We start from the raw sequence: 27858 nt of genomic DNA on the forward strand, positions 1-27858 counted from the left end.
GTATGCCCTACTGATTTGGGAATTCTTTTAAGTCATATTTCAGGATGGAGGAGGGCAAAATAACTCTCAGCCTTTCAACAGATGCACTTAGTGCCTACCAAAGAGCAGGCATCAATAGTCGATTATATGATGAGTCTGCAATTAAAAATGGTTGGACACAAACAACAGTGGTGTAGGTGCCACATGACCATTTACCTACAAACAATCATGTAAATTAATGTAAAAAGACAATTTGACTTTATGGTTTACACAAGTCTGGTTTGGAATGAATGGAAAAATGGAAGCAACCATACTTTTGTTGTCAGAACAAACTCATAGAAAAACATTGGCATTACATAATATGATTATTATATACACCAATGTGGTTGCATTTTGACAGGTACAATAATGTAAAATATGAAAATATTACGGGGCCGATTCCGATTCCGTCCGCAAAACTTACCGACCGACACGGACCGTGAACGGAGATCGACCGACACACACCGGTGCCGTACGACCCATGCAGTATAATGCAACGCGTGTGAATTACAACCGACACGTACGGAATACAAGCCGTACGACTGACCCGTAGGGAAAACAGTGATTCGCAGGGAAACCGGACGCGATTCACACCGACCGACATGCTCCAGGATGCAACCCGACTGACACGTTCTTGCGATGTCCGATCCGCGCAGTACGATGCAATGCATGTAAAACCAGACCGACTGACATGGAGCCCAAGTCGCATGACCGACACGCACAGAAAACAGGGACCTGAAGCAATAGAGATCTCCGCGACCGACGCATATGAAACACAGAAGGAAGTCAGCGTGAAAGACCCGGAGAAGCCCGCACAAGCCAACATCAGCGTCTGTCTCGGTCAGAAGAACGTCTCCTTCATGCCTAGGAAAACCCAAAGGAAAAAATACAAAAAAAGGACCAAACAAGCAATGACAAAGTCCATAAATACCCCCCAAAAAAACTTGAAACACAGACACACCCACAACTCCACCTATATAAAGGACACCAATCACTCCCATGATCCTTTGCAAATTCAAGAGAACAGCCAGCAGAGAGCACCATCAGACAGCAAACCATAGACACACTCACAACTCACCCATCACACAAATTTGACACCATTAGCACCTCACCAAAAGTACTCACACATACACCTAGCAAAACTGACACTCACCCACCCTCACTTGCACCCTCACACACACATTACTCACCACCACCACCTATCACCATGCCCCCAAAGAAGAATCCAAAGTTCACAGATAGTGAGTTAGAAGTGCTGGTAGATGAGATCATCAGAGTAGAGCCACATTTGTTTGGTGCATTGGTCCAAAGGACCCCCAAGTCACAGAAAACAAAGATGTGGGCGAAGTTCATGGACAAGGTGAATGCACAAGCACCAATGTTGCGCACAAAGGATGATATCCAGAACAGGTGGTATGACGTGCGCAGGAGGGTCAAGAAACTAATCAAGAAGGATCACGCCTTGAGTCAGCGCACTGGTGGTAGCCCTCCTGCCAAACCAGTATACTTCAAGTCCTGGGAGGAGAAGGTGCGGGACAGCCTACCACCAGAGAGTGTCCATGGTCTATCAGACATACCAGATCCTAGTGAGTACACAACCGATATACTCAATATTGTGTGGTAAGGGGACAGTGATACCATGCACCATTAGCAAAGCCACAGTAACCAATAGATAATTGTTAGAATTGGGAATCTCTAGTTGGCACAGGTATGCATTTGCGACAGGCAGGGACTCTCAATTCTAAGTCAGAGTAAGGGGATCACCCTTTCAAATAACCCCTGCTCACCCGTTAGGTAGTGTGGCGCAAGCAGTCAAAACTATTCTCAGGGCGTCATAGGTTAAGCATTTGTGAACACATACAGTAATACAATGACACACCACAAATGGACACCAGTCAAGGTTATATCAAAAATAGTTCTCTTTATATAAGGCTTAGCACAAGACCAGAATAACGATTAAAATGACCACAGTATTATTTTAAAGTACAATGTTCTTGTAAAAAGGCTTAAAATGCAAAAATAGGCTTCTTTTACTCAATTCAGCTTCTTTTCAGGCTTTGTACGGTTCGTACCTGGGTGTGCGACTCGTCCGCATATAAAACAAGGAAAGTACGAGTCAAACAATCGGTGCGGACTCCGGGGTCTGTGACGCGCACGCTGCGGTGCGAACAGAACAAAGTACCTTAAGTTCGTGGGGTCCGCGACGGACAGTGCGGGACAAGTTGATGGGTCTGGGTCGTAGTTCGGCAGCGTATTCAGATGCTGGTCGGGTCGCGGCGTCGGTACGCGATGTTGGTACGGGACCTTCAGGGATACGTGCGGATGGCCCGGATCAGCTTGCAGAGTCTGTGGCATTTGGCGTTCGAGCCGTCCCTTTGGTGCGGATGGGCGGCGACACTTCTCTGTGCCGTACAGCGTACGGGGAGGATCAGCGTACTGCGGCTTCTCGGCTCTGAGTACGGGACGGTGCAGTATGTTAGCAGCGTACGGACCGTACCTGCGGGACGATGGAGCTTCGGTCCGGCGTAGAGGGTTCGGCAGCCAGTGTTGTACGTCTCGAATCGGCGGGGAAGGTTAGGTGCAATGCGGCCGGGAGGGATACGGCGCGTACTAATGCTTTTGGATCAGCGTAGACGCACGGTGCCGGGCGGCAAAGACACGGCTTCGCGGCGGATGGGGTACGAGGCGTACTGGGGCCAAATCCAGCGGGAAACAAGCACAGATCGTCCAGGCAACTCAATTTTGGAAGGCAGAGGAGTCCAATGGTCCTGGGACTCAGTTCAGGGGGCAAGCTCTTATTACAAGCCCTTGGAGATAGTTGAAAAACAAAGTGCAAAGTCTCTTTCAGTCTTTTCCTCTCCTTTCTCAGCAAGGCACCAACTGCAGGCCAATCCCCCAGGTCAGGGAAAGTTACTCCTCTTTCAGCTTCTTCCAGGTCCTTCTAGTTAGGCAGAGTTCCTTCGTGGTTCAATCAGGATCTGATTTCTTAGGAGCAGGGCTCCTACATTTATACCAAGTTTCTTTTGTCTTTACAGGCCAGGGGGGCCTTTGCATAATCCCAGTCCAGTTCTTTTCAGTGAGGAGCACTTTGTTGTTGGGACTCTGGCTTCTTCTTTCAGCAGGCAGGGCAGAGACATCAGACGCTCCCCAGGGGGTGGAGCCAGCATTGTGGTGGCAGAGCACTGCCCTATTCAGAGTCAAGGTGCACTCCTCCCACCCATCCTGGTGTAATCTCTCTATTCACCACCTGGTAGCCCCAGCCTGTCTCCTGGAACTTCCCAGCCCTGTCACTCAAGCCACACACAAAGAAGATAGCCCTCCCCTCCAGAGGCGGACTGAAATGGTTAGGCACGCAAAGGCTAACTTTCTAAAAGTAGCATTTGCAAACCCAGGATATTAAAATAACCTTTGCTAAAAGATGTATTTTATTATTCTGAGTTCAGGCATACTAAACACGAATTTCTACCATGCTTCCTGAGCCTGCTAGGATTATAGAGTGTTATAATCTAGCAGCCCATTCTGGCCTATGGACAGCAGGTAGCCTTACAATAGTGAAAAACGAAAATGGCTGTAATTCACTATTAGGACATGCCACACACCACAGAGCATGTCCTACCTTATCCTTACAATGCACCCTGCCCTAGGGCCTACCATAGGGGTGACTAATATGAAGGTAAGGGAAGGTTTAGGGACTGGCAAGTGGGGACACTTGCCCAGTCAGCATGACAGTACCAGACTGCATGCAGGTTCTGCAATGGCAGACCTTAGACACATTTTACCCCGCTGCTTCTGTGGGTGGCACAACCAGTGCTGCAAGCCCACTAGCAGCATTTGGATATACAAGCCCTTGGCACCCCTGGTGCACTCTACTAGGGACTGATAGTAAACCAAATAAGCCAACCATGGAAGTCAATTCACATAATACATTTTACCATAGGGAGCACTTGCACTGTGGCACTGGATGGCAGTGGCATAGTGCCCTGAGCAGCTAACACCAGCACATAAATACATTGAGGCACAGACAAAAATGGAAGGGTGACCTACGCCAATGGTGCCAGGTCTAACACGTGTCCCCTCCAGCTGAAATGTGGGGAGAACTACCCTACCCCAGGGAGTTCTCATCACTAAGGCGGAAAAATCTGGAAAGACCATCAGCGTTGGCGTGGTCTGTACTGGGGCGATGTTCCACGGTGAAATCCATCCCCTGTAGGGAAATGGACCACCTCAACAACTTAGGATTCTCACCCCTCATCTGCATCAACCATCTGAGGGGCCTGTGGTCTGTTTGAACCCGGAAGTGAGACACAAACAAGTAGGGTCTTAGCTTCTTCAATGCCGAGACCACAGCAAATGCTTCTCGCTCAATCGCACTCCACTTTTGTTCCCGGGGAAGTAACCTCCTACTAATAAAGGCTACGGGTTGGTCAAAGCCCTCCTCAGTGATCTGTGAGAGAACAGCCCCTACACCATGCTCTGATGCATCTGTCTGCACAAGGAACTCTTTGGAGAAGTCAGGAGCCAAGAGCACGGGCGCCGTGCACATGGCAGTTTTCAGGGTGTCAAGGGCCTTCTGACAGGTGTCAGTCCATATCACTTTTCTGGGCTGCGTTTTCGAAGTCAGCTCTGTCAAGGGGGCAACGATGCTGCCATACCCCTTGACAAACCTCCTGTAGTACCCTATGAGTCCTAAAAAGGCCCTCACCTCCGTCTGGGTCTTTGGGGGCTCCCAAGCCAGGATGGTTTCAATCTTGGGTTGTAGTGGCGCCACCTGGCCGCTCCCTACTTGGTGTCCCAAGTACACCACGGAACCCTGCCCGATCTGACACTTGCTTGCCTTGATCGTGAGGCCTGCCTTGCGCAGTGCCATCAACACTTCCCAGAGATGTCGCAGGTGTTCTTCCCATGTGCCACTGAACACTGCGATGTCATCCAGGTATGCTGCGCTGAACTCAGACAGCCCAGCCAACACCTGGTTGACCAACCTCTGGAAGGTGGCAGGGGCATTCTTCATCCCAAATGGCATAACCCGGAACTGGAAATGCCCATCTGGTGTGGAGAATGCAGACCTCTCTTTGGCCCCATCAGTCAAGGCGATCTGCCAGTACCCAGACGTTAAATCAAACGTGCTGAGGTACCGTGCAGCCCCTAACCGATCGATGAGCTCATCAGCTCTGGTGATGGGGTGCGCGTCAGTCTTCGTGACCGAATTGAGTCCTCTGTAGTCCACACAGAACCGGAGTTCGGGTGTGGCACCCGGCGAGGCAGCCTTTGGGACCATGACCACTGGGCTGGCCCAAGGACTGCTGGAGGACTCAACCACCCCAAGAGCAAGCATCTTTGAGACCTCCTCTTTGATGCAGGCTCTGACCCTGTCAGTTACCCTGTAAGCCTTGTGCTTCACAGGTAAGCTGTCTCCTGTATCCACATCATGGACGCACCAATCTGTGATACCAGGAACCAGGGAGAACAGGTCAGGAAACTGCCCCAGCAGCTGGTGGCAGTCATCCTGTTGCTCAGGGGTCAGGGTGGGTGAGAGGTTAACTCCATCCACTGAACCGTCTCGCTCTGAGGCTACCAGTAGGTCAGGAAGAGGCTCAGACTCCTCCTCCGTCCCATCATCTGTGGCCAAGAGCATGCCCACTTCGGACCTCTCCAAGTGGGTCTTCAGTCGATTGACATGGAGGACCTGATGAATACAGGCCCCAGCTAGGCCCGCAGAATACTAGGGTTCGCTCTCCCGCAACGTAAACTAGAAGGAAGTTGGCACGGAAACTGCAAATACAAAGACAAAGTTTATTAACCCTTAAGGGTGGTCCTACAACCCATACAACACTCTTCAGTATTGCATAGAGTAGCACAAAGAACTTCCGTACACGGTCCCCTTTTATACACAACAGAGGGGCTCATAAGAGGGTGGATACAACATGAGGCAAAAAGCATTACCTTTTATGGACATTTTCGATACAGAATCAATATGTGGGCGGAGTTAACACACTCCTAAGCCCGCGAAAACATATTCAAGCAAGGACTAACTGATAACAGATGTGGTCAAGTCTGGACATGCGCCAGACGGACAAAGGAACTATTTATAGACTGTTACTAGGCAGATTACAAGAGCAACTAACACGAAGATAGGACTCTTCTCGTGCTGAGCATGTGGAGACATGACAATACAAAATGGAGTCCGGACATTAGGCAACATAAGACGGAAAACATGGTTTAACTGGAGAGAATTCATGTCTTTAGTGAATGCTTAATCATATCGCCGTTTTAGTTTTCAACAGACGACCCTTTCAGCATTTACTGAAGACATTCGGCTTATTAGGATAATCATCATATATATCAATTTTCATCATCTCTTCCACCTCTTTGGTTAAATGTTTCTGATAGGTGACATTGGCAATAGCTTTCTTATCAGGAATACAGAATGACACACATAAAGAACAGAGTAAAGGACCACACTGGACACAGATGCAGCAGGAAAACAGAATTGCCACAATAATGCAGAGACCAGTTAAAACCTTCCATCCCCATGTAGTGATCAATGCCCAAAACCATCCAGAAAAGGTCCAAGTGCCATTTTCTGTATGAACCTCAGCTGCGATTTTATGCAATTTATTAATAGCATTATAAACTGATGGCGTATGATCAGGAATAAACACACAGCAACTACTTCCGATAATTTTACATGCTCCACCTCTATCAGCTAACATAACATCTAATACCATACGATTCTGCAATGCAACAATTCTAGTAATTTGTAATTCTTCCGTAAGATTCCCAAGAGCAGCAGCGGTTTGATTCGTCACAGCCTCTACAACTCTCGTTAACCTTCAAACCTTCCTACTATTTAGGGCAGCTCCAACAAAGAAAATCAATCCTAAGTTAAAATCGACATACTGCTGTAAGCTAGTATCAGTTTGATCAACATCATCAATAGATAGAGGACGTTTATACCTATTTACAGTCACATTACTTAACAACTTCAAATCTTTATGATAAGATGCAGGTGCCAAAAATACAGGAGGTAATAAGAACGCTACATAACATACTCCGGACCAGCCGGCTGGCAAACAATAATAACCCTTATTCCCACATACAAAGTATGTATTATGGGAGGTTAAGAAAGTATTATTATTTAGTCCGTCAATATTGAGCACAATAATACAGTCACTAACACCAACTGGAATATAACTCACACTCTGGACACACAGGTCCGCTTGAGCTTGTGCCACTTGAATCACAAATTTCTCTTTGCCTACTGTGTCTCTAGTGTTCGTGAAAATGTAGGGGATCGATTCATTGTCTGGTCGATATTCTTCCCATTCCCATATTGTCCCATTCGCTTGTGGATAGCCTTCTTTATCCTGATGACATTCCTTATTAAGTCTGAAAAGTAGTCGTCCCACTGTAGGTTTCCGTGTGGCAAAAAGCAAAGTATACCATGCTCTACAAGAGCCATTATGAGAGAAAGGAAGAGGTATGAACGGCGTTCCTCCTTTCTTCTGATGAGCTGGCATCATACCACATATCCAACAGTTCGTAGCATTCGTAGCAACATGGGTATGATGCAACATCTGGATGAAAGTGTTATTCAAATAAGACTGGCGATGCTTCAATTCTTGATACGGAAGGGTATAAAAGTAATGCTCCTCAGGCACTGGAGTGGTCAGGACAAGCAACTCACGGGCAGGAGTCACGTCTTCAACAAACCATGTGGTTATACCAACAATAGCTACACTGATAATAAAACTCGTCGCACAAACAATCTTCTTCTTTTCCATCTTGTAGTAAAAAGTCAATATCTTCCTGAAACTAAAAAGGTTGTCAGAACTCTTCCCCTTAGGCAGCCGTTGATTTCTTCACCAGCGGGCCAAGACGGGTGTCACTACACTAATGCAGGGCTGATCCCCCCTCCTTGCCACATTGGCTCTCCGTTTCACTAACCTAAGGGCCGTTCTGACAACGTCTTTGGATACAAAAAAGAAAATCACTTCCTTGGTCTGAGATGATATCTTCCTCCTCCAGGAATCGATTGGTCCGGGAAGAGCTCCTCAGTGTCGTTCGGTTCCACAGCACGGCCTCTCTCTGCAGTCAGGATTTCTCGATGGTCGGTCAACACAGCAGGCTCCACCAATCCAGGCGGCACTTTACGACAGTGCAAGGAGTGGATCCAGTTCTTCCGATTGGAAACTCGCACAGCTGTCCTCGTTGCAAGCAGGACCTGCTCAGGACCAACCCATCTCGGCTCCAGACTGTTCGTCCTTTCGAATATTTTTATCATAACCTGATCACCAGGTCGGAGATTATGACCTTCACCTGTGGACCGATCAGGGAGCGCTTCTCGAACCTGTTGATGAATAGAAACCAAATTATCCGTTAACTGTGCCAGATAATCATTCATCATTACACAAGGTACATCATACACTGACTTTGGTTTTGGTGGACCCCAAATATTCATTGGGCGTCCGAATACAATCTCGTAGGGTGTGAGACCGGTCCGAGAATGCGGTATCGATCTAATTGACAATAATGCCAGCGGTAAAGCGTCTGGCCAAGTCAAAGAAGTCGAAGCTTGGATCTTCGCGATCTTAAGCTTCAAAGTACCATTATATTTCTCGACCAATCCCGCAGACTGAGGGTGAAACACTGCATGAAATTTTTGAGTAATTCCCAGGCCTTTCAGGACATACTTGATAACGTCTGCTATAAAATGAGGTCCATTATCACTCCACAACAATCTGCAAACACCATATCGAGGGAAGAACTCCTTCAATAGCATCTTGGCTGTAGTCATTGCAGTATTGTCTTTCGTAGGGTATGCCTCAACCCATTTGCTGAAGGCACAAACCACTACTAGAACATACTTCAGAGTGTTACAGCGCTCAAGCTGAATGTAATCCATCTGCAAAACCTCAAAGGGTGCAGTAGGTGTCGCAAATCCTCCTGCTGGAGTGCGTGTACCCTTTCCCGGGTTATACCTTAGGCAAATCATGCAGGTCTGCACTACCCTCTTTGCCGTACTAGCGATCTCCGGATGCTCCCAAACTCGTGTGAGTAATTTGACAATTGCGGAAGCTCCGACATGCGCTAGTCCATGTGCCATCTGAACCATAGGTTGTACGAAGGCTGTCGGTAACTTCCACTTATCCATCCGCTTACTTCTCCAACACCCTTCATCATCTAATTCTCCATCATTGGACCATTGCTCCCGTTCCTTATCGGAAGCGGTCCTCTGTATCTCCAGCACTTCTCTCCTAGCATCGTGCCATCTTTCTGCCTGTGACTTCACAACATACATTGCAGTAGCACCAGGCTGCATCGCAGTCTCTCGTGCCACCCGGTCTGCTAAAGCATTCCCTTCTCCAACTTTATCAACCACTTTCTTATGGGCACTACATTTAACTATAGCAATCTTCTTTGGATATGTTAATGCAGTCAAAAGGTTGTGAACTAACTCCCCATACATTATCTGTGCTCCATATGACGTTAGAAACCCTCTCTCCTTCCAGAGTAGGCCGAAATTTTGCGCTACTCCGAAGGCATAGCGGCTATCTGTATAAACATTCAGACACAATCCTGTACTGAGCTCACATGCTCGTGTTAATGCTATCAGTTCCGCTGCTTGAGCTGATTTCTGCGGTGTGCGTGCTGTCTCCACTATTGTTTGTAATGTGGTAATTGCATATGCTGCTGAAGTCGTACCATCTGGTAGCTTCAGGCATGATCCGTCCACCCACAGTTCTCCATCTACATCTGTAAAGGGCGTATCCTGGAGATCAATACGACCCTTTGTCTGTTCCTCAGTCACAAGAATACAATCATGTGCTTTCCGTGCTTCAGCCTGAGTTTCCGGGAACGGCAACAATGTGGCTGGATTTAACATTGCACACCTCTTTAACGTAATATGAGGAGCCAAAAGCGTCAGCTCATATCCCGTTAAACGAGCACTGGTCAAGTGCTGCGTCTTTGTCTGATTAAGCAGGGCATCAACAGCATTGGGGACTAATACCAACAGTTTGTGAGATAACACAATTCCCTCACTTTGGCGTATTGACACAGCTGTCGCCGCAACCGAGCGAAAACAACCAGGCAATGCTCGGGCAACAGGATCAAGTACAGCCGAAAAATATGCACAAGGGCGTTGCTTGTCGCCGTGCATCTGCACTAAAACTGATAATGCACATCCGTCTTTCTCATGCACATACAGTGAAAAGGGCTTCGTATAATCAGGGGTACCTAACACTGGTGCTGAACAAAGGGCTTGTCGTAATTGCTGAAAGGCAATTTCACACTCATTTGACCAGGGAAGAGGGATCGGTGTGTCTTTTGTCAAAAGTGCTAACAATGGTTTAGCTATATGTGAAAATCCCAATATCCATTGCCTACAGAAAGAAGCAAGACCCAAATATGCACGCACGTCCTTCTGTGTGGAAGGTACTGGCGTGTCCAAAATTGCTTGAATACGATCTGGTGTGAGTGCACGCCCCTCCTTAGACAAAAGGTGACCCAAATAAGTCACCTTTGGTCTACAGAATTGCAATTTCTTCTTCGACACTTTGTGATTGTGAGATGTCAAAAAGGAAAGCAAGGATAACGTACACTCTTCACACAGCTCAGGAGTGTCGGCCGCCAACAAGATGTCATCGACATATTGTATAAGGGCGGCACCCTCGGGCAGAACAAAGGAATCCAATTGCCTTTTCAATGCTTGACTGTAAATGCTAGGGCTTTCTGTATAACCCTGAGGGACTCTACAAAATCTATAAGACCTATTATTCAGAGTAAAACCGAAAAGGTATCGGCTATCAGGGTGAATAGGAATCGAAAAGAAGGCATTTTTCAAGTCAATAACTGAAAACGTGGTCGCTGTTGGCGGGACCAAAGTGAGTAACGTCGTGATATCAGAAACCACTGGATACTGAGGTATCACTATTTTATTCACTTCCCTTAAGTCAATGATAAAACGATAAACCCTGGTATCGGTATCTTTCTTCAAAATGGGTAAAATAGGACTGTTACAGACATTATAGGGAACTTCTTCCACTACTCCCACCTTAATCAAATCCTTCACAATCTGTGCCTCCTCCCCCTCCTGGGAAATACGATACTGAGGGAGGCGTGGTAACACCGCACCCTCCTGGACACTAATGTGGACAGGCGGAATCACCATCTGTCCCACATCAGTATCCGAAGTGGCCCTCAAAGAATGAGGGAGGGAAGCTAATACAGTGTCCTCCGCAACCACACACATCCGGTCTGTCATTGAGTTATTATCGTTTAATATCACACGCACTCCAGTAGGGGAGCAGCGGATCGTAGCTCTGAAGTGCTTGAGCATATCAAGACCCATAATGTTGTCGGGCGTGTTTGGGGCAAGCAAAAACGGACAGGACGCATAAAGGTTGTCAACATGGAATGCAAGGGGTCGGGAAAGAGGGCTTCGAGAGAGTGTACCATCAAACCCTACCGATGTAACCATTAAGCCAGATGGGGGAGCCCTCGGAACCAATTGTTTGGACAGCGCACTGCGAGTAGCTCCTGTATCAACTAGGAACCGATCAGTAGAACCCAAAACATTTGCTGAAACATAAGGACCCTTCTGATCAACCGGCACTTCAACTGATTCAAACCCCCATCCAACGCAATCCTACGCATGCTGTGAGTCATGGTACCCAGAACGGTCGTTCCCAGACACTTGATACTGGTGTTGCCTATCAAACACATTAGGCCTATCCCGTTGCTGTACGTTAGGCTCAAATCGAGTACGATCATTAGAGTTCCCTCTGTAATTTGAAAAACCCCCTCTACCTCTCGGTGGTCCCTGACCACGTCCCTGACGAGAGGCATACAACACTGGACAATCTCTAGCCCAATGACCCGACTGTTTACAATACGCACATTGATTTCTATTTACATCTTCCCGACCCGAAGGAGGACCATAGAATCCTCCCCTACCTCTGTCTACACCCCGACGAGGTGGACCATATACTTGTGCTAACATCACCTTAGTTTTCAAATCTTTCGATTTCTTCTCCTCATTCCCCTTCGCTTCTTGTTCCTGACGCTCATAATACTGAGCCATAGTCAGGAGGGATGCCGGAGACGAAGTGGACCAAGAACTTTCACTCGCTTTTAACCGAGCTGCTATTCCCGGTAATAAATTCGCCACATATTTATCCACAAAAAGATGTCGGCCCGTATCGTCCGTTAGCGACTGACCACTGAAATCATGAAAGGTCTCCTCAAAGCGTGTAAAGAAATCTGAAACTGATTCATCAACCTTCTGTTTACACGAGGCTAACATATTCCAATCAATCTTTTTAGGGGGAATAATCGTTTTCAACTTAGTCAAGATAGCAGCGGGGAGATCTAAAATAATCTGGGGCGGTTTTTGCGCGGGTTTTCTCTCCCTATCCTCATCCTCAATCTCAGACCATTTGGCCCTAAAAACGGCGTGATCATCCACCTTCCGCACAGATCGCCACATATCCGGTGGTAAAATAAGCCCAAAGAACAAATCTATATCTGCTAAAGTCATAGTACAAGAATTCAAGGCCCCTTCGACCTCTTCGTAAAAGGCCGCCGGATTCTTGCGGGGGTCAGGCAATGCATTCTTCAATGCCATAACATCAGCCCTATGCCAGGGAGTATAAACCCAATTATACACAAAATAACCCCTAGCATCGGGGGAAGACATATCTGAGCTAGTTCCTGCTCCTTTAGGAGGAACATACAAAGGTGCTGCCTCTCGCATTGGTTTAGCATGCACTAGTTCGCTCTTATCTGAGTGGGAGGTAGATGATTGGTCGCCGCCGATACGTGAATCCGACTGCTCCTCCTCCCCTGCCTTTAGGCGCGCTGTCTCTTTAAGTTCACTCGCCGCGTCCCGCAATGCAAACAGCCGCCGGACCGCATCAGGTGCCTTAGAGGGAGAAAAAACACCGTTACGTAATGCTTTAGCATCTAATACTACATCATCAGGCTCAAAAACTTCGGAATGTTTCCGAAAGGCAGTAATCACTTCATCAGAAAAGGTTTCAAGAAAATACAACTTCTCTCTATCCCGCCACTTTTCCAAAGAGTCCAACAATTCAGCAAGGGATAACTTGCCCTTAAGTGCACGAAGAGAAATTTTCCGAAGCTCAACTGATAACATGGACCGCGTGTCTACCTTATCCGAAACCGATCCAGAATCCCGTGATCTCGGGGCAGACGCGCCAACATAAGGGGGCGGAGAGCGATCTAATAAATAAAAATCATCGTCAAGATTAGTAAGGACAGGATAAAGTGGCTGACGGACAGCATATTGACCCGAGACTTGCAACCTACGTTCTTTCTCTTGTTTCTCCGCCAGTTCTCTTTCCTCCTAACGCTTCGCTTCCTGGGCTCTCACATGATCATTTTTCCATTGCTCTTTATCAATCAACGCTTTCTCACGTTTCTCACGCTCACGCACTTCCTTCACCCATAACCGTACACATTCAAACATGTCTTGCCGAGCACGCCGTTTACACATACACTGTTCCACATACTCAATCTTATGCATATCAAACGATCCATACAAAGGCCATCGTAACTCAGGATCCTTTTTGGTATATTTCCTCCACACTGTGCTGTACATTATAGAGGAAAGACCATGCTTCACATACATATCCCTATTAGGAGTCCCCTCTGGGGGGGCTGGAGCAGATTCCTCAAGGTTTAACCGGTTTCCAAAACAGCAGCACCACTTACGGAGTGCGCTAAAAGCAGGCATGCTCAAAAATAATGCAAAATATGCAGTATTATCAAAAATGGCACTTAAACTTTGCGCCGTTCAGATTTACACAGCTCCGGAGAAATATCTCCACATTACCTGCCTATATGTGTTGCAACGCATATATTCTCACAATAATCAATACAAAATATGACCGGTCATCACAAATCAAACTCAAATAGCCAACCCAGGCTTCAAAACTCGGAGCAAGTACCGTACAACGGTTCTTACCAATCAAGAGTGTCCAGGTTCCAACTGCCAAGTTCCAAAATTCGCCCAAACGGCTGTCGCGGCAAACCGACAGAAGAGGTCTCAGTCGAGGACCGGCGCCACCCAGAAGGTCAGTTCGGAAGGGAAGGAAGAAAACCTCGGGATGCCAGGACTAAAAGCGCCACTGGCAGTGATCACATCCCCAGCCAAATTCCTCACCTTCGTCACGACCAGTCCTTCGAGCATCCGAGTCGCCGATGAGCCCCACGTGACGGGCGCCAATTGATGAATACAGGCCCCAGCTAGGCCCGCAGAATACTAGGGTTCGCTCTCCTGTAACGTAAACTAGAAGGAAGTTGGCACGGAAACTGCAAATACAAAGACAAAGTTTATTAACCCTTAAGGGTGGTCCTACAACCCATACAACACTCTTCAGTATTGCATAGAGTAGCACAAAGAACTTGCGTACACGGTCCCCTTTTATACACAACAGAGGGGCTCATAAGTGGGTGGATACAACATGAGGCAAAAAGCATTACCTTTTATGGACATTTTCGATACAGAATCAATATGTGGGCGGAGTTAACACACTCCTAAGCCCACGAAAACATATTCAAGCAAGGACTAACTGATAACAGATGTGGTCAAGTCTGGACATGCGCCAGACGGACAAAGGAACTATTTATAGACTGTTACTAGGCAGATTACAAGAGCAACTAACACGAAGATAGGACTCTTCTCGTGCTGAGCACGTGGAGACATGACAATACAAAATGGAGTCCGGACATTAGGCAACATAAGACGGAAAACATGGTTTAACTGGAGAGAATTCATGTCTTTAGTGAATGCTTAATCATTTCGCCGTTTTAGTTTTCAACAGACCCTCATGGGGTTCCTCGGAGACTGCAAGTCCACCAAGTATGTGACAGAACTCTGGCGCTCCACAATCTCAAAGGGTCCTCTCCACTTGTCCTGGAGTGCACAGGGCTCCACAGGGGCCAGGACCCACACCTTTTGACCAGGTTGAAGCTCAACCAGAGTGGCATTCTGGTCGTACCACCGCTTCATTTCCTCCTGGCTGGCTTCCAGGTTTGCCTCAGCAAGTTGCTTGAAATGCCTAGTCTGGTTCCGGAAAGCCAGCATGTAACTGTATACATTATGGGGAGGTTTCCTGGGAGATTGCTCCCAGCCTTCCTTGACCAGACTAAGAGGTCCTCGTACTGGGTGGCCATACAAAAGCTCAAAGGGACTGAACCCCAGAGACTTCTGTGACACCTCACGGTACGCAAAGAGAAGGCATGGTAAGAGGACGTCCCACTTACGCCTCATGGGTTCCTCAAGACCCATAATCATGCCTTTTAGGGTTCGGTTGAAGCGCTCAACCAACCTGTTTCCTTGGGGATGGTAAGGGGTGGTGAACTTGTATGTCACACCACACTCTTGCCACAGGGATTTCATATATTTCAATATGAAATTGGTCCCCCTGTCAGACACCACCTCTAGAGGGAATCCCACTTGTGAGAAAATTCCCATCAGTGCCCGTCCCACCACGGGGGCCGTCACTGTCCTCAGAGGGATGGCTTCAGGGTACCGGGTGGCATGGTCCACCAAGACCAGGATAAACCTGTTGCCCATGGCTGTCTTGGGGTCCAGTGGCCCCACAATGTCAATCCCCACTCGCTGGAATGGGGTACTGACCACAGGGAAAGGTTGGAGTGGAGCCCTCAGCTTCTTTCCACTCTTACCACTTGCCTGGAAAGTCTGGCATGTCCTGCAGTGAGTGTCAGAACTCCTGCGCATTTAAGGCCAATAAAAGTGGGTGACAAGCCTTTCGAAGGTCTTGTCCTGCCCCAAATGCCCTGCTAACGGAACGTCGTGAGCCAGCCCCAGTAGGAAGGCTCTGATCTTCTGGGATACCACCAGCGCATGGGCTGACCCAGGTTCAGCAACCTTAGGCTCTGAGTACAGGAGGTCGTTCTCCCAGTAGATCAAGTGAGTACCGGACTGATCACCATTGGCCTTGGCTGCAGCCTGCTGCTGCATACCCACTAGAGAGGGGCACTCCTTCTGCTCCCTGCAGAATTCCTCCCTGGTGGGGCCTCCTTCTTGCTGCCAGTTGGTCAGCTCAGGCAGGTCCCCCAGTTCGGCTATCTGTTCCTCGGTAGGCTCCAGGGCATCCCCCTCAAGGTCTGCTTCCTCCTGGGCCGTGGGAACTTCAGGAGTCGGAATCCCGTGCCTCCTGCGCCCTCTCCCTAAGGCCGGTTCCTGGGTCTCTCCTTCAGGCTCCATGGTCCCTTCAACACCCCTACTGGCTGCCATTGACCGGGTGGTCACTCACGCCCAATCAGGTAAACCCACCATCCGCAGGAGAGTTGTCTTCTCCACCTTTTCCCAAGGGGAGCTCTCCAAATCGTTACCTAGGAGACAATCAACAGGCATGGCCTCTCTCACAGCCACTTGCAGAGTACCAGAGACCCCCCCCCACTCAAAGGGAACCTGAGCCATTGGACACTGACTCTCTGTGTTGTCGGCGTTGACAACACGGCAGAATGCGTGTGGGACAACCTGCTCTTGAGACACCAGGTGTTGCTTGACAGCAGTCACACTGGCTCCTGTACCTCTAAGAGCCCCCACCCTTCGGCCATTTATGGTCACTCACTGCCCATACTTTTGAGTATTGGGGGGCAGTTGGGCCTCAGCGACCATCTCACTGTCTCCTAATGAAACTAGGGTCATCTGTACGGGAACCCCCTCCCCTTGGACATCCCTCCCAAAGGCCACACTAGCCACCTGCTTCGGGGGTGGAGCACCAGAGGGTGCTGGTTTACCATACATTGGGCACTTGGGATCCATGGAATAGTACCCCAGGTTGTTACACTTGTAACATCTGGGGGGCCCTCTTTGAACAGGGTTACCTGTTGGGCCCCGGTCTGCTTCGGAGGTGGGGGTGGCTGAGAACCTTTCCCTTGGTTCCCTTGGGAATTACTTTGGGGCCCTCTGTAGAACTCCCTCTGTGTACCCTTGACCCCCCACTCTTCTGCTGGGGACCCTGACCACCTTTGGCGGGGCCTCCCATGGGACCCTTGTGGACCCTGGTGCTGATCCAGCGGTCCGCCTCCTCAGCAAGCTTCCTAGGGTTAGTCAGCTTGCTATCGATCCGACAAGTGCTCCCATGCAATTAAATCAAACAGCCCTTGGTAATCATTCACTTTGCTACCCTTCACCCAACCATCAAACGCTCTGGAAAAAAAAGTCACATATTCTACATAAGTGGTACCAGGTTTCTTGGTGCAATCCCTAAATCTCTGCCTGTACAATTCAGGAGTTAACCCATACCTTCTCATTAGAGCTTCCTTCATGTGTGGATAGGATGTGTTGACATGAGAGGGGAGATCCAGCAGTGTGTCCCGCCCCTCACTCAGGAACCTTCCCCACAACCCCGCTCCCCAATCTTTCTCAGGGACCCGGTGGGAGGACATGGCTACTTCATAGGCCCTGAACCATTGCCCAATATCATCCTGCTTATAATACTCTGTCACTACATCTTTAGGAATGTGCACCCTTGACTCTGTTAAATTGCTGCCACCAGAGGGAGAGCGGTCTAAACTCTTGGCCTTGAGATCCAACTCTCTCATTTTTACCTTATGTTCCATGGCCAGCCTTTGTCTTTCCATTTCCATTTGCAGTTTTGCCATCTCCACTTCATGTGCTCGTGCAGCACTCCTGTCGGCCATCTCCTCCGGTGACAGGCCTCTGCTAGGCTCAGCAATACCTTCTGGGGGTATCACCTCCAGCGCATTCTCTGGGAACTTTGATTCGTACCAGGCCCTCAGCGCCAGAGAATATAGAGGACGCCCTGCCTCCATTGACTGAGCTAGGCATGGTTTGTTAAAGTGGAGATTCTTCAGCAAAAACAAAAATCAATACTGTGTGGCTGTGTTATCGGTCTGAACTCACTACGTGGCGTTCACTTAATCACTGTACATGAATCACAAATGCAATTTCAAATCCTCACCGCTGACCACCAATGTTAGAATTGGGAATCTCTAGTTGGCACAGGTATGCATTTGCGACAAGCAGGAACTCTCAATTCTAAGTCAGAGTAAGGGGATCACCCTTTCAAATAACCCCTGCTCACCCGTTAGGTAGTGTGGTGCAAGCAGTCAAGACTATTCTCAGGGCGTCATAGGTTAAGCATTTGTGAACACATACAGTAACACAATGACACACCACAAATGGACACCAGTCAAGGTTATATCAAAAATAGTTCTCTTTATATAAGGCTTAGCACAAGACCAGAATAACGATTAAAATGACCACAGTATTTTTTTAAAGTTCAATGTTCTTGTAAAAAGGCTTAAAATGCAAAAATAGGCTTTGTTTACTCAATTCTGCTTCTTTTCAGGCTTTGTACGGTTCGTACCTGGGTGTGCGACTCGTCCGCATATAAAACAAGGAAAGTACGAGTCAAACAATCGGTGCGGACTCCGGGGTCCGTGACGCGCACGCTGCGGTGCGAACAGAACAAAGTACCTTAAGTTCGTGGGGTCCGCGACGGACAGTGCGGGACAAGTTGATGGGTCCGGGTCATAGTTCGGCAGCGTATTCAGATGCTGGTCGGGTCGTGGCGTCGGTACGCGGCGTTGGTACGGGACCTTCAGGAAAACGTGCGGATGGCCCGGATCAGCTTGCAGAGTCCGTGGCATTTGGAGTTCGAGCCATACCTTCGGTGCGGATGGGCGGCGACACTTCTCGGCGCCGTACAGCGTACGGGGAGGATCAGCGTACTGCGGCTTCTCGGCTCTGAGTACGGCACGGTGCAGTACGTTAGCAGCGTACGGACCGTACCTGCGGGACGATGGAGCTTGGGTCCGGCGTACAGGGTTCGACAGCCAGTGTTGTACGTCTCGAATCGGCGGGGAAGGTTAGGTGCAATGCGGCCGGGAGGGATACGGCGCGTACTAACGCTTTTGGATCAGTGTAGACGCACGGTGCCGGGCGGCAAAGACACGGCTTCGCGGCAGATGGGGTACGAGGCGTACTGGGGCCAAATCCAGCGGGAAACAAGCACAGATCATCCAGGCAACTCAATTTTGGAAGGCAGATGAGTCCAATGGTCCTGGGACTCAGTTCAGGGGGCAAGCTCTTCTTCCAAGCCCTTGGAGAGAGTTGAAAAACAAAGTGCAAAGTCTCTTTCAGTCCTTTCCTCTCCTTTCTCAGCAAGGCACCAACTGCAGGCCAATCCCCCATGTCAGGGAAAGTTACTCCTCCTTCAGCTTCTTCCAGGTCCTTCTAGTCAGGCAGAGTTCCTTCGTGGTTCAATCAGGATCTGATTTCTTAGGAGCAGGGCTCCTACATTTATACCAAGTTTCTTTTGTCTTTACAGGCCAGGGGGGCCTTTGCATAATCCCAGTCCAGTTCTTTTCAGTGAAGAGCACTTTGTTGTTGGGACTCTGGCTTCTTCTTTCAGCAGGCAGGGCAGAGACATCAGACGCTCCCCAGGGGGTGGAGCCAGTATTTTGGTGGCAGAGCACTGCCCTATTCAGAGTCAAGGTGCACTCCTCCAACCCATCCTGGTGTAATCTCTCTATTCACCACCTGGTAGCCCCAGCCTGTCTCCTGGAACTTCCCAGCCCTGTCACTCAAGCCACACACAAAGAAGATAGCCCTCCCCTCCAGAGGCGGACTGAAATGGTTAGGCACGCAAAGGCTAACTTTCTAAAAGTAGCATTTGCAAACCCAGGATATTAAAATAACCTTTGTTAAAAGATGTATTTTATTATTCTGAGTTCAGGCATACTAAACACGAATTTCTACCATGCTTCCTGAGCCTGCTAGGATTATAGAGGGTTATAATCTAGCAGCCCATTCTGGCCTATGGACAGCAGGTAGCCTTACAATAGTGAAAAACGAAAATGGCTGTAATTCACTATTAGGACATGCCACACACCTCAGGGCATGTCCTACCTTATCCTTACAATGCACCCTGCCCTAGGGCCTACCATAGGGGTGCCTAATATGAAGGTAAGGGAAGGTTTAGGGACTGGCAAGTGGGGACACTTGCCCAGTCAGCATGACAGTACCAGACTGCATGCAGGTTCTGCAATGGCAGACCTTAGACACATTTTACCCCGCTGCTTCTGTGGGTGGCACAACCAGTGCTGCAAGCCCACTAGCAGCATTTGGATATACAAGCCCTTAGCACCCCTGGTGCACTCTACTAGGGACTGATAGTAAACCAAATAAGCCAACCATGGAAGTCAATTCACATAATACATGTTACCATAGGGAACACTTGCACTGTGGCACTGGATGGCAGTGGCACAGTGCCCTGAGCAGCTAACACCAGCACAAAAATACATTGAGGCACAGACAAAAATGGAAGAGTGACCCACGCCAATGGTGCCAGGTCTAACAATAATCATGCCAAGATGTGTAAGCATGATGGGAGTTGCAGTCACAGACATTCCCCACCCACCCACATGGCCCAGCAAGCTCACACTGAACCATGCTCACCTCACAGGGAGTGGAAATGGACTGACAAGATGTCTGACACTGGGCTCTGTTGTGGGGAGCACAAAGCCCTGCTGGGAACTGGGCACCAATAAACACCAGGACTGCACAGTCAGCCATCTTGCCATTGCTGTTACACTCCCTCACAAGGAAGCAGAGTCAAAAGGAAGGAAGTATGGTCATGCTGGGAAGGGGGGTGTAGCCAAAAGCATGATGGGAGTTGCAGTCACAGACATTTCCCACCCACCCACATGGCCCAGCAAGCTCACACTGAACCATGCTCACCTCACAGGGAGTGGAAATGGACTTTCAAGATGTCTGACACTGGGCTCTGTTGTGGGGAGCACAAGGCCCTGCTGGGAACAGGGCACCAACAAACACGAGGACTGCACTGACTGACATCCTGAAAGTTAACCTGCACCCACTGCAATGGTGGCATGCTTCATGATGGGATAACTGGCCTGGGGGAGAAGGAGGTCCTGACTTGAAAACAAATAACACCGATGCTGGTCATACACACACCTTCTATGCTAAAACACATTGCACATGTGGTACCAGTCACTCACAAAGATAATGCCCGGGCAAGATGTCTGACACATGGGCCTTATAAATGATGTGGCTGAAAATCACACATATGCACTGGCCAACCCAAACACGTTCACACACACAGCCATGGCAACCATATGTTCAAACTCACTGTCTGGGGATGCAGTGTCCAGCGTTGCCCCCTGGCCTGGCTGTGGAGGTGTGTCTTGCAGATGACAAGTGTGGAGATCCATATATAGTACATTGCACAAAACACACAGGAATTCACATATACATCATTGACAGGGGACATCTGACAGTGAATGGAATGGACACACCAATATAGCCGACACCATAGCATGGTCTCATTCACACTCGGTGCTATTGTGAGCTGCATTCCTCTCCTACATCGTGCTGCAACATATGCATCCTTCACACAACACACCACTCACTGACATAGACACTGTAGACACAAGGTCTAACCTGGACTGCATTGAAGGAGACATGCTACTCACAGCAGCCAAACCGCAACACACACAACAGCGGCTCTCACTGTCATGAGCATTGAAAAGCCGGAGTGCTTCCTTTCCCAATCCATGTCACCATGGAGAACACTGACAAGTCAAATCACATATGCACGTACAAAACTCAGCACCAGATTCATTAATGATGGTGACATCATCACTTGTATGAAATGAGATTTTAACTAGGAACACTGTCAAAAAAAACTTTCTCCCAAGAGATCACAGGCATACCATTGTGACCATGTCGTACCAATACACCAATGAGACACACAAAGACTAGCAAAATCTGCTACTACACATGCCTGAATACTACAACATATCCTCAGTGTAATTGCACGTATGTCTTTGTTAAAGGTCAAATGTCTACAGGGATGACACACCTGTGTCAGCAACGTGATGGTCCTTGAGTAGTAATGGCCATGTACAGCCAAATCTATACATGAGCTGGCCCTGCACACACTTCGACATGCACATTGAAATGCCTCATGTTGGCTGGGCAATGTGCCACAACAATATCAATCTCTGTCTGTGACAACTTTGGACAAAGCAGTGTACAGACACGCATCCTGTCGTACAGTAGCAAATGTCATGTAGTTGAACCATTAATGCCTGTAAAAACATAACTTACATTGTGTGTCTCTTCCAAACACAGGTGGTGCTGGGGACACAGCAGCAAATGAAGAGGAGTCCCTGTCCCAGACTCCGGTGGACCCTCAGCTCTCTGGTGTGGATCAGTCTCTGTCCTCTTCGGATGACGAAGAACAACTTTGCACATCCGGTGTGAATAATCATGCAGCACCAGCAGTACAAACATCTGCACTCGCTGTACCCTCGCCTCCAGCATCTGGCAACAGACAGGGCACCCCCGCCAACACGGACAGACCAAGGACACAGAATACCGACAGCACAGGGACACAGTACCCCCAGGAAGCTACGGACAACACCACCAGAACAATACCCAAGGGGGCCCAGTGTCACCTGTGCGTGCCGTCGCAGGTCCTGCCCGTGTGGCTAGGGATAGTGGGAGGGGTGGTAGGCAAAGGTTGCGGCTTGCAGAGGGGTCTGACTGCATGATGACCCCCAACTGGCATGGAGCATAGATGCGTACCAGGAAAGCACCGGAGGATTTGGCCAGGTAGTGGGGATCCTCAAGGACATTCAACAGGAGCAGGCTGCTCATTATGCTCGCATGGAGGCAAAGTGGGATGCACTTACTGCAGTGGGATCACTGACGAAATATCGAGAAGGAGAATATTGACTTGCCAAAATATCAAGGAAAAAATATAGAATGCCAAAATATCTCATCCCTATCTACAAACAGATAAGTACAAAAATTTAGAATCCAAAATATCGTCGTAAAAAATATAGTTGGTCAAAATATCGAATTTTTTAAATGTCTTAAAAGTAATGTAAAATTTATAAAATAATACATATAATTAACTAAAGCATACTTAAAAATACTTAAATAACTTAAAAATTATTAAATAATTAATGTAAGTAAAAAAAAAACATATATATTAACGTAATATTAATTAAAAATATTCAATATTTTTTGTGTAGGATAGAGGGCGGGTAAAATTTACTATTACCACTCCAGTAAGTGCAATTATAGGGAAAGCGTTGGATAGCGGGAGGGTAAAAATTACTATTCTCACTCCAGAGAGTGCAACAGTAGGGAAAGCGTTGGATAGCGGGCGGGTAAAAATTACTATTCCCACTCCAGAGAGTGCAATCATAGGGAAAGCATTGGATAGCGTAGGGGTACAATTTACTATTTCCACTCCAGAGAGTGCAACAGTAGGGAAAGCATTGGATAGCGGGAGGGTAAAATTTACTATTCCCACTCCAAAGAGTGCAACAGTAGGGAAAGCATTGGATAGAGTAGGGGTAACAATTACTATTCCCACTCCAGAGAGTGCAATAGTAGGGAAAGCGTTGGATAGCATAGGGGTAAAAATGACTATTCCCACTCCAGAGAGTGCAACAGTAGGGAAAGCGTTGGATAGTGTAGGGTAAAAATGACTATTCCCACTCCAGTGAGTGCAACAGTAGGGAAAACGTCAGATGGCGTAGGGGTAAAAATTACTATTCCCACTCCAACGAGTGCAACAGTAGGGAAAGCGTTGGATAGCGGGAGGGTAAAAATTACTATTCCCACTCCAGAGAGTGCAACAGTAGGGAAAGCGTTGGATAGCGTGAGGGTCAAATTTACTGATCCCACTCCAGTAAGTGCAACAGTAGGGAAAGCGTTGGATAGCATAGGGGTAAAAATTACTATTCCCACTCCAAAGAGTGCAACAGTAGGGAAAGCGTTGGATAGCGTAGGGGTAAAACGTACTATTCCCACTCCAGTGAGTGCAATAGTAGGGAAAATAATAATTTAATATTTTATTAAAAATAAATTAATTATTAATAACAAAAAAGTAATAAAATGAATTACCAATAACAAAATATTTAATAATTAATGAATTATAAATACCAATATTTTTTTTAAAAAATCATTACCTATTAATATTTAATTAACAACCAATTAACTTTCAATACCAACAATTAATAAATACAAATATTACATATTAATAATTAATTGTTAATAAATTAATTATCAATATACAAAAATTCTTTCAATAATTAATTATTTGCAATTAAATTACTTCCCACCATATTCCCCTATAAACCCACAACCCACTACAAATAATAAATTAATACAATTGACATAATGATCAATTAAACAATTAATACAAATTAATTACCAATTAATACAAATTATTTACCAATTAATAATTAATCAACAACCAATTAATTTTCAATACCAATCAATAATTACTTAATAACAATTAAATTACTTCCCACCCTATTCCCCTATAAACCCGCAACCCGCTACAGAAGTAAAATGCAAAATTAAATTGAAAATAATTAATAATTCCTAAAAATTATTATTTAATGTACTTTAATTAAATTACTTCCCACCCTAATCCCCTATAAACCCACAACCCGCTACGGAATCAAATTACACAAAAATTCAAAAACATAAAATTCATTACTTTAAAAATATTCAAACATACATTCCAAAATTAATACATACTTTTAACACATATACTAACTCTTAAAACACTATAAAAAAATTAGATATTTTTAACAACTATATTATGACTGTCAATATTACTTACTTCTATATTATGTATATCGATATTTCTTACCTGATTTTCGATATTCTTCACCACTATATTTTGGCAATTCGATATTCTGCCCATTCTATATTTAAAACTCGATATTCTGTCCAGTCGATATTTTTTATTCGATATTATGACTGTTTACCACAACAGTGCATAGGGGCATACTCACATGCCTCCGCCAGATAAGCACCAACATGTCCACACCTCCCTGTGTGGCCACAACATCTGTTGTCGCAAGATCTGCCAGTGCCACAGGGAGGGAGGATGACTCTGACGGAGAGTCCTCTGCACCACAGATGCCTGCACCTGAGGATCCCCCCCGAAGAAGAAGATGGGTCGTCCGAAGAAGGACAAGTGAGACGCAGATGGCCATGCACATCCCCCAGGGCCTCAAAACCTGTTCTGGAAAAGGTTCTTTGTGCGCAACCCGTTCACCTTGTCGTATCTAACACAACCCGCCTACATGACATGAAGGGTTCATGTTGGTCCAATGTAGCAAATAACTGTGGGCTTTACTCTGGACATTTCAGCTACCAACACTTCCAACTCTACTGTGAACTTTGGATTCAAAACCCAATGTACAGCACCCACCATCCTGTGCACTATTCTCACACATGTTTGTAAATAAACTCACCAGTACACTATACTTGCCTCTGTTGTGATTCCAAGTTGTTATGTGTCATGGAGATGTTGATCTGCTAAAGAACACAGTGCATGCCAAATACTACAGCAATGTGATCACGGTTATGTGAGTCATGGTGATGTGACACATGTGAGGGAGACACACCGCTATGGCACCACAACACATACGCACCATGGCCATGTAACTCATCCCATACAATGATGTTGACCTGAAATACAGTGGAATGCACAGACACCACACCTATCCACAGTCAGTGGTAACAAGCCCACCGGTGAGGTAAGCAAATGTCAGTCAGATGTGGGAAGACAGACAAAGCACATAACAAAGAGTAGCACAGGTTAACTACACATCAGCAACATGTTCATTCCACAACAGTTGCAAGGTAATTCTACGTGAAAGTGGACACACGGTCACAAAGTGTTGGAGAATTGAAGTCCAGGGGTGTGTGGTACATCACTTGATGGGAATTGACAACTTCCACCCTGGGGTTGGATTCTGGGTGTTGGGGGTCAGTGTTGACCAAACAACAGGCAAAGTACCCTGGGAAGGACAGACAGAAGACCAGGTCAAAAGCACTGCAGAACAGGAGAGAAATGCAATACACATGCACAAAACATGTCAAAAGAAACCTACACAGAAACAAGTTAGCAGTTCAACACTATTGTGGAGTACAGACCACCTGAAAGGACATATTGCTGCACGCATCCAGTCAAGTAACACACAGACACACTCAAACAGCAACAGAGCAACCCCAACACATTTCAGGCTAACTCAATACATTGACATAACAACCCTGTAAACTCACATTCAGGTGAAGAAGTTGTTGATGAGCTATGTGTGGACGTCACCCTCATCATCATCATCACTGGCATCGTGGCCCAGGCCTGGATCCTCCACAGGTGGCGGATGTAGGTCATCGTCATCCTGGATGAGAGGCAACTTCTTCCGCGCTGCCATGTTGTGTAGCATGGAGCATACAAGGATATTTGTGCACACCTTTGCGGGGGTCATATGGGAGGGCCCCTCCGGTCTTGTCCAGGCAGCAGAAGCGGCTTTTCAGGAGACCAATGGTCAGCTCAATCACCCTCCTGGTCCGACCATGTGCCTCATTGTAACGCATCTCGGCTGGTGTCACAGGGTTCCTGAGGGGTGTCAGCAACCACGGCATGTTGGGGTATATGGAGTCACCTACTTACAAACAATTGAACAATTAGCTGAGTTTTGAAAGAGGGTGGAATACAACACACACAATTGTAAACAGTCAGTACACACCGACAAGCCAGGCATGCTGGTTTGGCATCTGTGACATCAGCGTTGCAATGCAACTACTCCTCATGATGTAGGCATCATGCCCAGAACCGGGGAAACGTGCACACACATGTGTGATACACATGTCTGCAAGACATACCACCAGAGCATTGATGGAGTGGAAATGTTTCCTGTTCCGGTATGCCTGCTCATGTGCCCGTGGTGGTACTAGGGCCACATGTGTACCATCAATAGATCCGATGACGTTCGGCATCCTCCCCAGTGTATAAAAAGCATCCTTTATGTCAGTGAGTTGACCTGGGCTAGGAAACTTGATGTACAGGCCAAGGAAATGCAACATCCCCTCCAAGACATCATGTAGTACACGACTGAACATAGTTTGCGACATACCACCATCAGTAGCCATAGTGTACTGGAAGGTACCAGTAGCAAAGAAGTGCAGGGCTGCCATCACCTTCACCTCTGGAGTCAGTGCTGTAGGGTATGTCCGGCCAGATAGCAGATGTGGTGCCAACTGCTCCGCCAACTCCTCAATCAGTGGCCTGGTGAAGCGGTACTGTCAGATGCAGTCGCGTTCATGCATGGTTTCAAGGTCTGGGATTGGTCTATGGACAGCTGGTGCCCTGCAGTACAGAGATGAACGAAGGAAGATTGTCTATTCATCCACCCATGTGGCTATGACCAAGCAAAATATCACATGATACATCATGACAATACACAATGTACTGAGGTGTGTGCTGTTGGGTATGGACACATATGTCACCTACATGCCCATCACCTCACATCTCAAGTCCACATGTCTACATAAGTTCCATGTAGTGCAATGGCCAATCATTGGGCTGTGTCACAGTACCTATGTACTGCTGTCACATTACAAACACACACCACAGTGACAAGTGAGGCCTGATGTCTCCCAGGCATCACAGCTTTTTGACATGCAGATACCCAGGGTCCCTGTATTGCCGCATGGACACTGACATGACATGGTGTATCATGTGCACGCCACAAAACAACCATGAGTCCCACAGGTAGTGGCCACTGTTGTCTCTGCAGGCCATACATGGACTTCTCGTAGACACACACACAACATCAATGTTGATGCACAAACCACATGGATGTGGAGACTGTCTACCATTGGGCACATTTGATCAGACACATCTGAAACACAACATGCACAGAGACTGTGGGTGTACATCAGAATTGTGGCTATGGGTCTCACTGTGA

Source organism: Triturus cristatus, chromosome 3_2 (assembly GCF_964204655.1).
Source record: "Triturus cristatus chromosome 3_2, aTriCri1.1, whole genome shotgun sequence".
In the NCBI taxonomy this organism is placed as follows: domain Eukaryota; kingdom Metazoa; phylum Chordata; class Amphibia; order Caudata; family Salamandridae; genus Triturus; species Triturus cristatus.